This window comes from Phyllostomus discolor, chromosome 4 (genome assembly GCF_004126475.2).
Source record: "Phyllostomus discolor isolate MPI-MPIP mPhyDis1 chromosome 4, mPhyDis1.pri.v3, whole genome shotgun sequence".
In the NCBI taxonomy this organism is placed as follows: Eukaryota; Metazoa; Chordata; class Mammalia; order Chiroptera; family Phyllostomidae; genus Phyllostomus; species Phyllostomus discolor.
This window is the reverse complement of record NC_040906.2, coordinates 76,282,949-76,297,919: the sequence shown is the minus strand read 5'-3', so window position 1 is coordinate 76,297,919 and position 14,971 is coordinate 76,282,949. Positions and strand designations below refer to the sequence as shown.

Here is a 14,971-nt window from a genome sequence, read left to right as displayed (position 1 = left end):
AAAAATTCTTTTAGATTTATTGGGGGAAATACTATATTGAATGACTTATAAGAGATTACAAACTTCCTGAACTGATTCAGACATGCATCCTCATCAGTTACCATTTATAAAATTCCTGATTCAGAATTGACATAATATATTATATTAGCTTACTTAGAGAAAACAAATTTATCCAATCATGAAAGAGATGATGAAGATAGAGGTCAATTTCTTTGTTTCTAGAGCAGACTCCTCATACTAAATCTGATAGAGCACACATTTCAGTGCATTTGCTTTACTTCAGAAGAGAGCAAAAAATCTAGGTAGCTGGTATAATTATATAAATTGGATGGTCATACTGAGGAATTTAAACATTGGTAATAGAATACAGAATTACAAATTTCAATGAAGTTGCAGGAATTTAACTGAAAAGAAATTACTGATCAGCTTTTGCGGGGGGAATAAACTAAAAAGGAACAAAATGATCCTTTCAAAGTTGGGGGAAAGAATGTTCCAGAAGGCTTCCCCTTCTAATCACTGTCACTGAGAAGCCCTGAGGCCTCTTATTTGTTAGTAATTAGTACCTAGACCTCAGGCTCAAATACTAGAGACAACTGTTATTTAAAGGGTTTCTCAGGAAAGTTAAGAATTAGTTGGAATTCTTTTTTATCTACCCAAGTTCATTGTAAATCAGGGGTGAATCCTATGCAAATACTTTTATCATTCCAATGTATTAGAAATCTGATACATTACCACTCCCCACCCCCATGCTCAGTTTCAATTACCTGCAAGTCAACCATGGTCCAAAAATGTTAAGTGGAAATTTTCAGAAACTAACAATTCAGAAGTTTTAAATTGTGTGCTATTTTGAGTACTGCGATGTAATCTTGTGCTCTCCTCCTCTGTCCTTCTCAGGATGTGAATTGTCCCTCTTCCAAAGTATCCACTCTGTATACACTACCCACCCATTAGTCTCTTAGTACCCATCTTCCTTATCAGATTAACTGTCTTGGTGTAACAGCGCTTACTATGTTCAACTAACCTTTATTTTACTTAATAATGACTCCAAAGCCATTCACATAACTTTGATTGCTGTATATTATTATACTTGTTCTAATTCATTATCAGTTGTTATTAATCTTTTCTTATGCTTAATTAATAAATTAAACTCCACCATAGGCATGTATGTATAGAAAAAACATAGTGCACATAGAGTTCAGTACTGTCTGTGCTTTCAGGTATCTACTGGGGGTCTTTTGAATATATCCCCCACGAATAAGACGCAACTGCTGGGTTTAAAAACTACCAGAAATATTCCACATTTGACTGGGGAAACAACCTGATCAGCTGCCACTCTATATTCACTTGTTTACATGTTTATTTGGAGGTCTTATAAAGGAGTTAAGCTCCTCATTTACTCTTAAGCTCAGTATGTTTCTTCCACTGAACACATAGGGAAAAAAGGACTTACACGGAATGATAATACAGGAATGGAACCTAGGCCCAGTCCGATAGATTAGTCAATGAACTCTGAAAACCAATGAAGAAACAAGTTACATAAGAGCAATACCCTTCCCAATGTTTGTGTTACCTTCATAACACAGAGGGATTAAAATATCCTCTGTACAATAATATGTTGGTAATATTAATGGATTAACTAAGATTAGAATGATCTGGGGACTGAGGGAATGCAAAATAATCTCTAAAAAGATAGAATCTATATTTGCGGTCTAAACAAAGATGCTGTAAACTCCAAAAAACTAGAGTAGTGGGGAGCAAGCACTCAGTTCACACATTCCCATCACAGGCATTTACTGAGAAATTGTTTTGTTTGTGCTCTTTTTGAAGTACTAAAATTTAAAACATTCCAAATATTTTCAACTCTATACTGACAAAGAATGTTTATGACATTTTAATAGACATTCCCTATTCTTTCTCACAATAAGTTCATTTTATGATAAATGTACACATGAAAATACTGTTTAAAATACACCTGCTTGATTTTAGCAACAAAATGAACACAATGGTGACTGGTTATGCATGTTTTTGGCATAGTTTTTGCTTAGATTTATCTCTCCTTGAATTTATCAGAAACTTTGCATTCACATTAAGAATAAACTCTTGAGCCCTGGCTGGCGTAGCTCAGTGGATTGAGCGTGGGTTGCGAACCAAAGTGCCGCAGGTTCGATTCCCTGTAAGGGCACATGCCTGGGTTGCTGGCCACGGCCCCCAGCAACCACACATTGATGTTTCTCTCTCTCTCTTTCTCCCTCCCTTCCCTCTCTAAAAATAAATAAATAAAATATTAAAAAAAAAAGAATAAACTCCCATGTATGGCAGGTTAGGTAACACCATGACCATGGTCCACTAAGAATTTATAAGTGAAATTTAATAAATCAAAATGCTGCAAATTTGGATCCTGATGTCTTTTTTCCCAGTGTTATAGAGGCTGGAATTATTGCCTAAGTTGCCCTAGGAATAAGAGTCTGTCACTTTTTAGTAATAGAAATAGTGTCAAATGACCTGCCGCCCAGCTGTTAGGAAACAAGTACTATAATTAATTCCAGATTAGGGCAGCTCACCTGGTTGTTTAGCTACAGTTTAGTGATGAAAGCATTGATGCTAGAGCCAGATGGCCAGGGCATAAGTCTTGGCCCTGCCAATACCATTTGCATGGACTAAGCAACATTTTCTCATAGATTTGCAGTAAGCATGAAGTCAATTAGCTGGCAAAAATGCTTAGAACACTGCCTGGAATAGAGTAAGTGCTCTTGAAATGCTAGTTATTCATATTAGTGACTTCTGTTAGACTAAATAAACCTAACAGTCTATATGACCTGAATAACTTTAAACCCAAAATGGTAAAATTATGAACCACAGAGTGGCAAATGATAGAGGTGGTAGAAAAATTTAGAATAATTAGAAATGAAATAATTTTCCATTTTTCACTGGCTTAGTCATTAAAATTAAATATATCAGGTAATGGTATGAAGTAAAAAACAAATATAAAGTGATATGGCTACACTATTTTCAAAAAGGTAAAATTATTTTTCTCCCACATGGGGGGAGAGCTTTGATCAATCTTTCCATATTAATAAAGAATGCATAAACATTAGATGTGCCATATGCTCTTCTAAGCACATAGCATGTATTTTCTCATTCCTGATCTTTAAAACACCCTATATTATAAGCATAATTTTACATTCATTTACAGAGGAGAAAACATAAGTATTTTAGTTTTGTAGTTCAGGTAAGCTAAGCAGTCTAATTCAGAACACGTGTTGCATCTACAAGGCTTTGAACTATTTTGTTTTTATTTTTTTTTTGCCTTTAAGTTTTGCTTGTTAATATGTATAAATAATGACATTGTTAAATGCTTTTGTGCATGTGTTTTGAAAGATAAAGAGATTTTAATCCAAATATAAATGTATGTCTGTGTATATGTGTGTGTGTATATATGTGTGTGTATATATATGTATATATATATATAAAAATAAATTTTAAGGGCCATATTGACAGATGGAAAAAGCACAAATGTCAAAGAAAGTTGATTTAGAAAATAATATATAATAACAAAATTAAACTCTAGCATTTATTGATTTAACAGATGGTGAGTTAAAAAGTAAAAACAAAATCTTAAAATGTAATTTGATTTTTAAAATTAGTGAGATTATTTTATAAACTTCTTCAGAAATTTGTTGTTTTCCAATTATATTTTAAAAGACGCTAACCTTTAAGTTCCCAAATAAGTTGCTTCATTCATTTGACAATTACAATTTATGTATCTACATAAGTATATATATTCAGTATCAGAAGACAAACTATAATTCTAGATAAGTATCTGTATGATTATAGTAGAGGTAAAAACACATTTTATGTATCTTTATTAATGATTAATAATATATACTAAACTTTCTACCCTATATGCATATACTACACATTATTATTAAATATCTCAGATAATATTTATTATTATCAAGCATGTACTAAATCTACAACGAAAATTTTAGAAAACATTCTAAATGCACATATTATAAAGAAATGTTATCTGGTAAGAAGTAAAATACAATAAAAATTGAAACTGATAACAAGATATTAAAGAAAATGGTCCCACTTACTTGTTAATTGAACATTATTCTAACATTACCTTCAATTGCTTTTGTCCTGAGGAGTAGTTCAATAAATATCAAATTTAATAGTATGCAACCAAAAATATTCAGAGGCAAGTGCATAGTATTAAATGTTTTAGTATTAAAAAGAAAGAAAAACAATTCTTAAGAAATGTTTAGTAAGGAAAAGAAATCCAAAGGTGGAAATGATAAAATTAAGGTAAACCAATTAATTAGAAAACAAAAAATCACTTGAACTAAAAGGTAGTTCTTTGGAAAATAAACAATCTTATTAAGAATGAAATAAAATTACTGAAAATATAATTTAAAGGAACATAAAGTACAAATAAGTAAAATTTAAAATGTGAAGCAGATACAAAAGTTAAGTCTCAAGACAATAGTACATAAAATTTTATTCTAATAAATTGGGAACCAATTAAATAAGTTACTTTGAAAATATATAATCAGTGTAACTCAAGAAATCAGAATATCCAAATAACACATTTTTTCAAAATCTGCCTCAAAAATGTTCAGGTCTAAGAATTAACTGATCACTGATGTCAATTTTCTAAATAATAGGCAACCTTCGTTATTCCAAAGCACACAACTAATCAATAAGAAACATCTTAAAATCCATTTAACAAATAATTTAAGAGACAGGGATTTTTTTTCTCTTTCCTAATGTTTTCCTCTCCTTTGTGGATAAACCATCACTCATTGCTTTGAAGTCAAGACTCAATTGTTTTGGCATCTCATAACAACAGAGAAGAATGTGGGAGAATGATAGTTGCAGTGCTTGATTTGTGATCTGCTTGAAATTATGTGAAAAATGATAAAGTGGTTATACTTAGTCTGTGATCAACTTGAGACAGTATATATAAATACTGGTACACTAGTCAGGATGGTAAAAACCAACTGAACTTCTTAAGTTCAGTTGTTAGGTACACCATACTACTATATATATATATATTTGTTGTTATTTTTATTGTATTTTTTCCATTACCATTTAGTCCCCTTATACACCCCTTCCCATAGCAATCTCGACACTATTGTCCATGCCCATGAATAATTTTTCCTTTTTGGTCCATCCCTCTGCTCCCTAACCTCCCCGCTCCTTAGCTGTCATCCTGCTCTCCATCTATGAGTCTGTTCCCATTTTCCTTGCTTTTTTAGTTTGTTCATTATATTCCATATATGAATGAAACCATATGATATTCATCTTTCTTTGACTGGCTTACTTCACTTAATATAATGTTCTCCAGTTCCATCCATACTGTTGCAAAGGGCAAAATTTTCTTTTTTACAGCCATGCAGTATTCCATTGTATAAATGTTCCATAGTTGTTTTATCCACTCATTTATTGATGGACACTTGAGCTGCTTCCATATCTTAGTGATTGTAAATAACACTGCAGTGAACACTGCAATGGGCACTTTATATTCGTTCCAGTCCATGTTTTGGGTTCCTTCATATATATTCCCAGAAGTGGGATAACTGGGTTGAAAGGCAGATCTATTTTTAATATTTTGAGATATCTCAAAATATTAAATACTGCTTTCCACAGTGGCTACACCAGTCTGCATTCCTACCAACAGTGAACGAGGGTTCCTCTTTTCTCCAAATCCTCACCAATACTTGTGGTTTGTTGATTTATTGATGATAGCCATTCTGACAGGTATGAGATGATATCTCATTGTGGTTTTAGTTTACATTTCTCTGTTGATCAGTGACATTGAGCATCTTTTCATATGCCTATTGGCCCTCTATATCTCCTCTTTGGGGAAGTATCTATTAGAGTTCTTTGCCCGTTTTTAATTCGGTTGTTCATGGTTTTTGGTTTTTTTTTTGGTGTTGAGTTTTGTAAGGACTTTATAAATTTTGGATATTAACCCCTTATTAGATGTATCAGCAAATATATTCTCCCATTCTGTGGGTTGTCATTTTGTTTTGTTTATGATTTCCTTTGCAGTGCAAAAATGTTTTAGTTTGATGTAGTCCCATTTATTTATTTTGTTTCTTCTGTTTCCCTTGCCTGGAGAGATATAGCTGATAAAATATTGCTATAAGTAATGTCCAAAATTTTGCTGCCTGTGTTTTCTTCTACAGTTTTTATGGTTTCAGGTATAACATTTAAGTCTTTGATCCATTTTGAATCTATTCCTGTGTGTGGTGTAAGCAGGTGATCTATTTTCATTTTTCTGCATGTATCTGTCCAATTTCCCCAACACCATTTATTGAACAATTTATCTTTAGCCCTAACTTGTCCCCAGTCTTAAAGGGGATGCTTGTAGATTTTGCCCATTGGGTATGATGCTGGTAGTGGGTTTGTCATATATTGTCTTTATTATGTTTATGTATGTTCCCTCTAATCCCACTTTGCTGAGAGTTTCTATCATAAATGGGTGCAGAATTTTATCAAATGCTTTTTCTTCATCTACTGATATGATCATGTGATTTTCATCCTTCATTTTGTTTATGTGGTGAATCATATTTATTGATTTTCGAATGTTGTACCAATCTTACATTCTCAGAATAAATACTACTTGATCATGGTGTATGATCTTTTTAATGCATTGCTGTTTTCAGTATGCTAATACTTTGTTGAGGATTTGGTATCTATGATCATCAGGAATATTGACCTATAATTTTCTTTCTTCATGGTGTCTTCATCTGGTTTTGGAATTAGGATAATGCTGGTCTTGTAAAATGAGTTTGGGAGCCTTCCCTCTGCATGAATTTTATAAGAGTTTAATAAGGAGAGGCACTAATTTTTGGAATGTTTGATAAAACTCACCTGTGAAACCATCTGGTCCAGGGCCTTTATTTCTTGGGAGTTTTTTTGATTACTGCTTCAATTTCATGAATTGCAATCTGCCTATTCAGATTCTCTGATTCTTCTTGATTTAGTTTGGAAAGACTGTATGTTTCTAGGAACTAATCCATTTTGTCTGGGTTGTCTAGTTTGTTGGCATATAGTTGTTCATAATATTTTCTTACAATCCTTTGTATTTCTGTGGTATCAGTTGTTACCTCTCCTCTTTCATTTCTGATTTTATTTGAGTCCTCTCTCTTTTTTTCTTGTTTAGTCTGATTAAAAGTTTGTAAATCTTGTTTATCTTTTCAAAGAAACAGCTCTTGGATTCATTGATATTTTGTATCATTTTTTAAGACTCTATTTCATTTACTTTTGCTCTGATGTTTATTATTTCCTTCCTTGGACTCACTTTAGACTTGGCTGTTTTTTCAAGTTCCTTTAAATATGAAGTTAGATTGTTTATTTGAGCTTTTTCTTGTTTTTTTTGTTTTGTTTTGTTTTCTTTTTGTTTTTTGAGATAGGCCTATAATGCTGTGAATTTCCCCCTTAGGAATGCTTTTCCTGTGCCCCACAGATTTGGGGTTGTTGTGTCCTCATTTACATTTGTTTCACGGAATCTTTCGACTTATTCCTTAATTTCGTTGTTGACCCATTCATTGCTTAATAACATGTTATTTAGCCTCCATGTCTTTGTGTGTTTCTCTCTGTTACTCTTGTAATTAATTTCTAGTTTCACAGCATTATTGTCAGAGAAAATGCTTGATGTTTCGATCTTCTTAAATTTATTGAGACTTGTTTGTGTACTAATATGTGGTCTATTCTAGAAAACGTTCCATGTGCACTTGAAAAGTACTATGACTGATTTCTGTCGATCTCTCCCTTTATGTCCATCAAGATTTGCTTCACATATTTAGGTATGCCTATGTTGTGTACATAAATGTTTTCTAGGGTTATATCCTCTTGATTGATTGCTCCCTTTATCATTATTCAGTGTCCTTCTCTGCCTGTTACTATAGCCTTAATTTTAAAGTCTGTTTTGTTGGATGTAAGTACTGCTACCCCATGGCATATTTCAGCATTCAGGGGGGTTCTCCCTGAGAAATGTGGGGTCTAAATCCCAATATGGGCTTCTCAGCCTATAGCACCATAGCTGGAAAGACCCCAGATATCATCCAGCTGTGAAAAGTCGGAGGGTTTCTGTCTGCCAGGGAGAAGAGACTGTGAGGCTTTGGCCCTCTTAAAGGGCCAGTGCGCAAAATCTGGTTTGCAGCCACTTACCCTGGCCTTCAGCAGAGGGAGGGCAGAATGGACTAGAGATGCTTGGGGAGATCTTTGGGGTTGGCAGTTTTGAGGAGAGAACTGATGAAATAGCTGCCAGGCTCCTTTGCTGAGTCATTCCCCATACAGCAGAGGCCATTTCTCCCAAACAGAGAACTCCTCTCTGAATGGTATCAGCCTGAGGGGAAGCAGCAGCCCCACCCACAGGAATCACTCTGCCTCACCCTGTGGAACTTAAGCTAAATTGCTAATTACAACTTGAGGCTATATCATTAGTTAGTTTACCAATGAAAAGGGATCTCTGGGAGATCTAGCAGACTTCAGCTGGCTAAGCTGATAAAACCCAGCCCTGGTTTGCAGCCTGGTTCTTTCTGCACACAGAGAGGCCCAGCAGAGGCAGCCACACTCTGTGGATCACTGATAGCTCCAAACAGGTTGATCAAGACCAGTCACAAGCAGCATCTGACAAAGGCCTACCCCAGAATCTTTAAAGATCTATCTAATACATAAAAACAAATACAAAGAAGCAGCCAAAATGGGAAGACAAAGAAACAGATCCCATATGAAAGAACAAGGAATTTCCAGAAGAGCTAGATGAAATGGAAGCATGCAATTTATTACACAGAGAACTTAGGGTAATGATTATAAGGATACTCAACAGCATGAAAAAAGACATAGAAGCTATAAAAACATACCAGTCAGAAACAAAGAATGCAATATCTGAAATAAATAATACACTGAAAGGAATAAACAGTAAGTTAGATGAAGCAGAGGATCAAATCAGTGATTTGGAAGATAAGGTAGAAAAAAATGCCCAGGCAAAGGAACAAAAAGAAAAAGAATTATTTAGAAAAGAGGAGCACTCAAGAAACATTTTGGACAAAGTGAAATGTAACAACATCTACATTATGAGAATACCAGAAGGAGAAGAGAGTGATCAAGTGATCAAGAACCTATTTGAAGAAATAATGACTGGAAACATCCTTAATCTGGTGAAGGAAAAAGTTGCACAAGTCCAGGAAGCTCAGAGAGTCCCAAAAAAAGGTAGACCCAAAGAAGCCTACACTAAGACACATCATAATTGAAATGACAAAGCTTAAAGACAAGGAGAGAAGCCTAAAATCTTCAAGAAAAAAGCAGGTAGCTACATACAAGGGAGCATCAATTAGACTATCATCTGATTTCTCAACAGAAACATTTCAGGCCAGGAGGGAGTAGTGTGAAATATTCAAGGTAATGAAAAGCAAGGACCTACAACAAAGGCTACTTTACCCAGAAAGGTTGTCATTTAAAATTGAAGAAGTAAGGAGCCTCTCAGACAAAAAAAAGTTAGAGGAATTTGTTAATACCAAACCAGTACTGCAACAAATGTTAAAAGTCTTGCTTTAATAAGAAGGAGAAAAAAAAGAAAAAAGAAGAAAATAGTCTAACAATAAAATGTCACTACATATCTATCAGTAATCACCTTAAATGTAAATGGCTTCAATGCTCCAACCAAAAGACAGAGGGTAGACAAATGTATAAGAAAACAAGACCCATATGTATGTAGTCTCCAAGAAACACACCTCAGATCAAAAGATACACACAGACTAAAAGTGAAGGCATATAGAAAGATATTTCATGCATATGTTTATTTTCTAATGGAAGCAATTGCCTAGATCTTTAGCCTTACAGAACTAATGATCTGAAAATCATCCTAGCAACATACTTTCCATATTTTGAGACATAGTTTTATATTTTTATATACTAACTTAACAGTTTTTAAGATTGTGTGTGGCTTGGGTCAACCAAAAGGAAGACAACTTTTAAGTCTGTTTTCTGCCTCAACAAGGGATGTCAGATGAAGACTTGAAGACTACAAACAGGTCCTGTGAATGCCATCTCAGAGCTGCAATCATTTATGAGAAGTACGGTGATTTGACTAGACATAGTGGAAGCTTCAAATTGCAAAGATTTCGTTTGACTGGCGTTCAGTTCAAGTCAAAGGATCCAAACGTGCATATAACTAAGATGCTAGAATGATGCATCTGGGCAAATGGGGAATGAAAGAATGTTTTACTCGCCTTTGTTACTCCATCCTGTCCTATAACATCTAGAATCATAAAGATGGGATAAATCATTTCAGATATTTCAGATATATCATTTAAAACCAAAAATAAAATTAAAAGAAACATATTTTCCATAAATTGTATCAATTACTACATACACTTCCTTGCATCACACGCATTTAGGTTAGAAATACACCTGTCTGTACAGGTGTACATATAAATACTGTACCTCTGGTGTTTATATGTGAAGAAATTCAGAAATTTGTACTTTCCAAACTTCATTTCAATTCTGTAGATCTGTTTAAAGGAAGTAATAACAATAAACTAAAAGTCTGAATTAAAGTGCTTTGGGCCATAGTGAAAATTTTGAAGTAATCTCACAGTTGGCATTCCTTTAAATAAATCATATTGCATCCATATGATGGTATATTCTATAGCTATGAAAATTTATGTTTTCAAAGGACAGTTGTGGAATGAGTGTGCTTATGGCATAATGTAAAGTGGGAGGAATTAAAAACAAGCTATGAATCTTATTGGATAAGGAGTTTGAAAGCAGGGACCTGCTCTGCTTGTGCAGAGATGTATCCCTGCCCAAGGTCAGTGCTCATTAAATAATCATTAAATATGTGAAGGAATGTATCTTATAAAAGAAAATCTGCCAAACTAGCAACAGCAACAGTGATTAACTCTAAGTAATTAAGTTTTCATTGTCTTCTTTTATAGTTTTATTCTGTGTTCTCTATGTATCTCCTAAATTTTTCACAATAAATAGATTCTTGTTTCCAAAATAAAATAAAATTATAAAAATATGGCATTTTTTACAAAAGAGAAACAACATTATTTATAGGAAATATACCTCCTGAAGTACCTACTGTGCTGTATTTATGAGTATTTGATTCTATTCAAATTTGAAACTCTTAGGCCAGTTCATACCAATTTTCTCTGCCAAACTTCACTTGTCCTAACATGTGACTAGTAGATAGATGGGAAGAGACATAGATGTAGATATATGGGGACTACAATGCATTCTACTAGTTTCATTAATTTCACTTTATTCTCTGCATACATGAAGGCATGAATGATGCATATATGAAGAGATATAAATCCAGAAACTGAAAACATAATTTATTCTCACCAGCTAGAATGTGAAAGTTTAGAAGACAAAGTACTTGAATAATATTAAATTAGAATCTTTATTTTACACTAACCAGACCTCAGATTTGAAGCACAAATTGTAGTTTATTACCTGATATGGTAGTTGAATTAGGGTTATTATTCACTATACTTTCAATTTTTTTCTCTGAGTTAGATTTACTCCAAGAAATGATAGTTTTTTTAGGAAAATTTTACTGAAATCTTTATCTTGTTTAACATATGTGTGATTCTTTCTCTCCTTGACAAGAACAATGGGGAAAATGAGGAAAAAGCTAAAATATTGTCATTTTAGAGGAAACTTAAGAAAGGAACTCAGAGTAGGATGGCCTCACTTGGTTCTGTGTCATGTCATGATTCAGAGAAAGGGCCCCACCTGCTGAGGCAGAAGCGCTGGCAGCTCCCAGGGGTACTTCCACAACCCCTGTTGAAGAGGACTAGACACAGAGAACATGGGAATACTCCAGATGTCAGAGGATAGAGATCTCTTGTCAGGGTAGACCTTAGCCTTTCTTAGCTCCAAATGTTTAGTGAGTCTGGGGGACTCAAGCTCACCTGTATAAATCTTGAACATATTCTTGAGATTTGATTTGTAATATAAGATGACTCTGGCACCTCTGTGAGGGAGTGAAGTTATGATATGGGATCTTTATTTCTCTGAACTAGAGGTAACCCCAAGAGCATGGATATGTATCATTTCTTCATTTGGCCTAAATGTTATAAGAACATTGTAACAACTAAACAACTCTAGTTTTGGTGCCATTATAAAAAATTGTTTTTTCCTCCATTGTTAAGAGGAAGCAAACTAAAGTAACGAAATTTATCCATAAATGTAAGAACCTCAGTAAATTCATCAGAAAATAATTTAAACTGACAAAAAAGTTAACAACTTTCCAGTGTCCATTTTCTTCATCATGACCTAGAGTACCTATGTCTGGAAAGGAAAATTCTATATTTGTAAAACTAATGATGTTACTTAATTCTGCTTCTGAAATGAGGTGTCTTCTTTAGCACAGTACATTAAACCAGTAATCATGAACACCAGCTCCAACAGGATTGGGACTTCACTATTGAAAATGGACTGTGTTTAGGTACACATGAAATGCAAAGAGGGCATGATACAGTATATAATATAAACTGGAATTGACTCATCATTTTCATTCTGCCAAGGATATATGTTATTTGCTTATTTTTAAAATACATTTGTTTTATTGTATAAGTTTGCCTTTACAAAAGTGGCAGCTTAAAGTTTTTAACTCTAGAAAAAAACCAAAAGTCTGCAATGAAAAATGGTTTCTGATTATAAATAATCTCCTAGAAGGGCTTCATAGGAAAATACCAAGCCTCACTGAGTGTTAGATATACCTCGTACTCTCCATACACAAGGAACAGAGTCCCATCTATCCATACATTCATTCATTCATCCAGTATGTTAGATAATGTTCTGTCCACTGGAGATCTAATTATGAACAAAAGAAATTAATGTCCAGCCCTGCCTGGTGTGGCTCATTGGATTGAGTGACAGCTTGCAAACCAAAGAGTCACTGATTCAATTCCCTGTCTACATGGCACACTCCTGGGTTATGGACCAGGTCCCCAGTAGGGGGCGTGGGAGAGGAAACCACACATTGATGTTTCTCTCCTTGTCTTTCTCCCTCCCTTCTCATCTTTAAAAATAAATAAATAAAATCTTTAAAAATAAAAAAAATAAATTAACTTCCATTCTCTAAAAATGTCCTATACGTAAGAGAATGTTGACCCTAAATCATGATCATGCACATTGAGGGTTGAAAGGTAACTCAGACTGCACCTAACTAACCTTCTACTTTACAAAACACAAAAGTTAGACCAAAAAGTTACTGCATAATTTAAGGTTCAATGGTGGAAGGAAAAGGTAGAAAACTGTACTTGAACAACAATAAAAAAGTTATAAAAAATAAATAGAGTTAAAAAATTAATTTTTAAAAAGCACACAAAAAAGCAAAGATGAAAAGATAGATGGATAGATAAACTGAAAGCTTGAGAGAGAGAGAGAGAGAGAGAGAGAGAGAGAGAGAGAGAGAGGTGAAGGAATGGACTTACACAATGGCGCAGGCTGGCTAAGCAAGTCTGAAGTCCATAAGGACAGTCAGGGAAGGTCAGGCACAAACTAGAAGTCCCCAGGCAGGGGCTAATTGGAGCCTGTGACTTCAGGGAGGGCATAAACCCTTTTTTAAAGAACTCACCTGATTACACTAGACTTCACCTGATTTAATCTCTTCTGATTAATTTAAAGTCAACTGATTGGAGATTTAATTCCTCACAAAGTTTCTTCAAAGCAGCACTTAGATTGGTGTGTGACTGAATATCTAGGGTCTATAGTTTAGCCTAGAAAGTTTGACACATAAAAAAGTCACTATGTGTACATTCACTTGCCCAGTGTCAAGTGGTTGGGAAAATTCAGAATTAGCTCCCCTACTCCCCAGTTCATTCTGTGGTGGGTGGCCCTGGCAGGTACCTATATACTTCAATGTTCTATCCATGAAGACATCTCTCTTCAAAAGTAAAATTTATCTTTCAGCCACATTTCACCCTATTTCTAAAAAATGGCATTATTAACCCTGGCTGGTGTAGCTCAATGGATTAAGCACTGGCCTGTGAACCAGAAGGTCACCAGTTTGATTCCCAGTCAGGGCACTTGCCTGAGTGGTGGACCAGGTCCCCAGAAGGGGGAGCACAAGAGGCAAACACATTGATGTTTCTGTCCCTCTCTCCCTCCCTTCCCCTCTGTCTAAAAATAAATAAAATCTTTTTTAAAAAGGTATTATTAAGTGACATATTTGTTGGAGTATCTATACATTTAATTATATTTTAACAAGATCACTCATTTAGCTTTGATTTGGTGAGGGTGATGATAGTCAAGACCAACCTTGCTAGAACTTCTAGATTCTTAAAATTATAGACTATTTTCCTATAAAAATAATTAAAATAAGCTCTTTTATTTTATTAAATTGTGTCCCTGATCTGGGTAAAGTTGTACCTGGCTTGGTGGTGCTTGTCTCATATTGGCCAGGGACAAAGTAACTCCTTGTTTATCCCAGGTTGGCTTTTGGTCTGTGCCCATGCCTGGTCCATGCCTTGGGCACATAGGTTATAATAGCAATAATAACAATAATAATAGTAATAATAATAAAATTTATTAAATTGATGTTAGGAAAATAAAGGTCAATGATAATTTATTTAATTATGTTTATCTGAATGGTGACTTTGTAAGTTAGACATAATTTAATAGAAACTAAGAATAGGCTGAAATTTTGTATTTTTATAGAAAATGGAGTTCTAAGCATGAGTTAACAGAACAAATTGCATTAGTGATTGAGCACATACAACAACATAACCTAAAATGAATTTTTATTGTATGCCAAGCAAAAAGTAAAATTAAATAAATAACCCTCTATATATTCATGTAAATTTGGAAGCTATGCTTAGTCTTGCCAAACAAGTAATTTCCATTTCTAAACGTAAATAACAAAAATTTTATGACAGTGCCTCGTCAAGACAACTTCTGATACAGTGAAAATGATATAATTAAGTCAATTTTGCTTCTTGCT

The 14,971-nt window shown here is 34.2% G+C and overlaps 1 protein-coding gene and 1 non-coding gene across 4 annotated transcripts in view; both read left to right on the top strand.

Moving 5' to 3' along the window:
- The window catches only part of ARHGAP15 (Rho GTPase activating protein 15), a 626,777-nt gene that overhangs the window by 324,055 nt on the left and 287,751 nt on the right, over positions 1-14,971 (top strand). The window lies entirely within an intron of this gene.
- LOC114495880 lies at positions 14,375-14,510 on the top strand. The gene has a single exon (XR_003684543.1). It is a non-coding gene; the product is annotated as a small nucleolar RNA SNORA48 (small nucleolar RNA).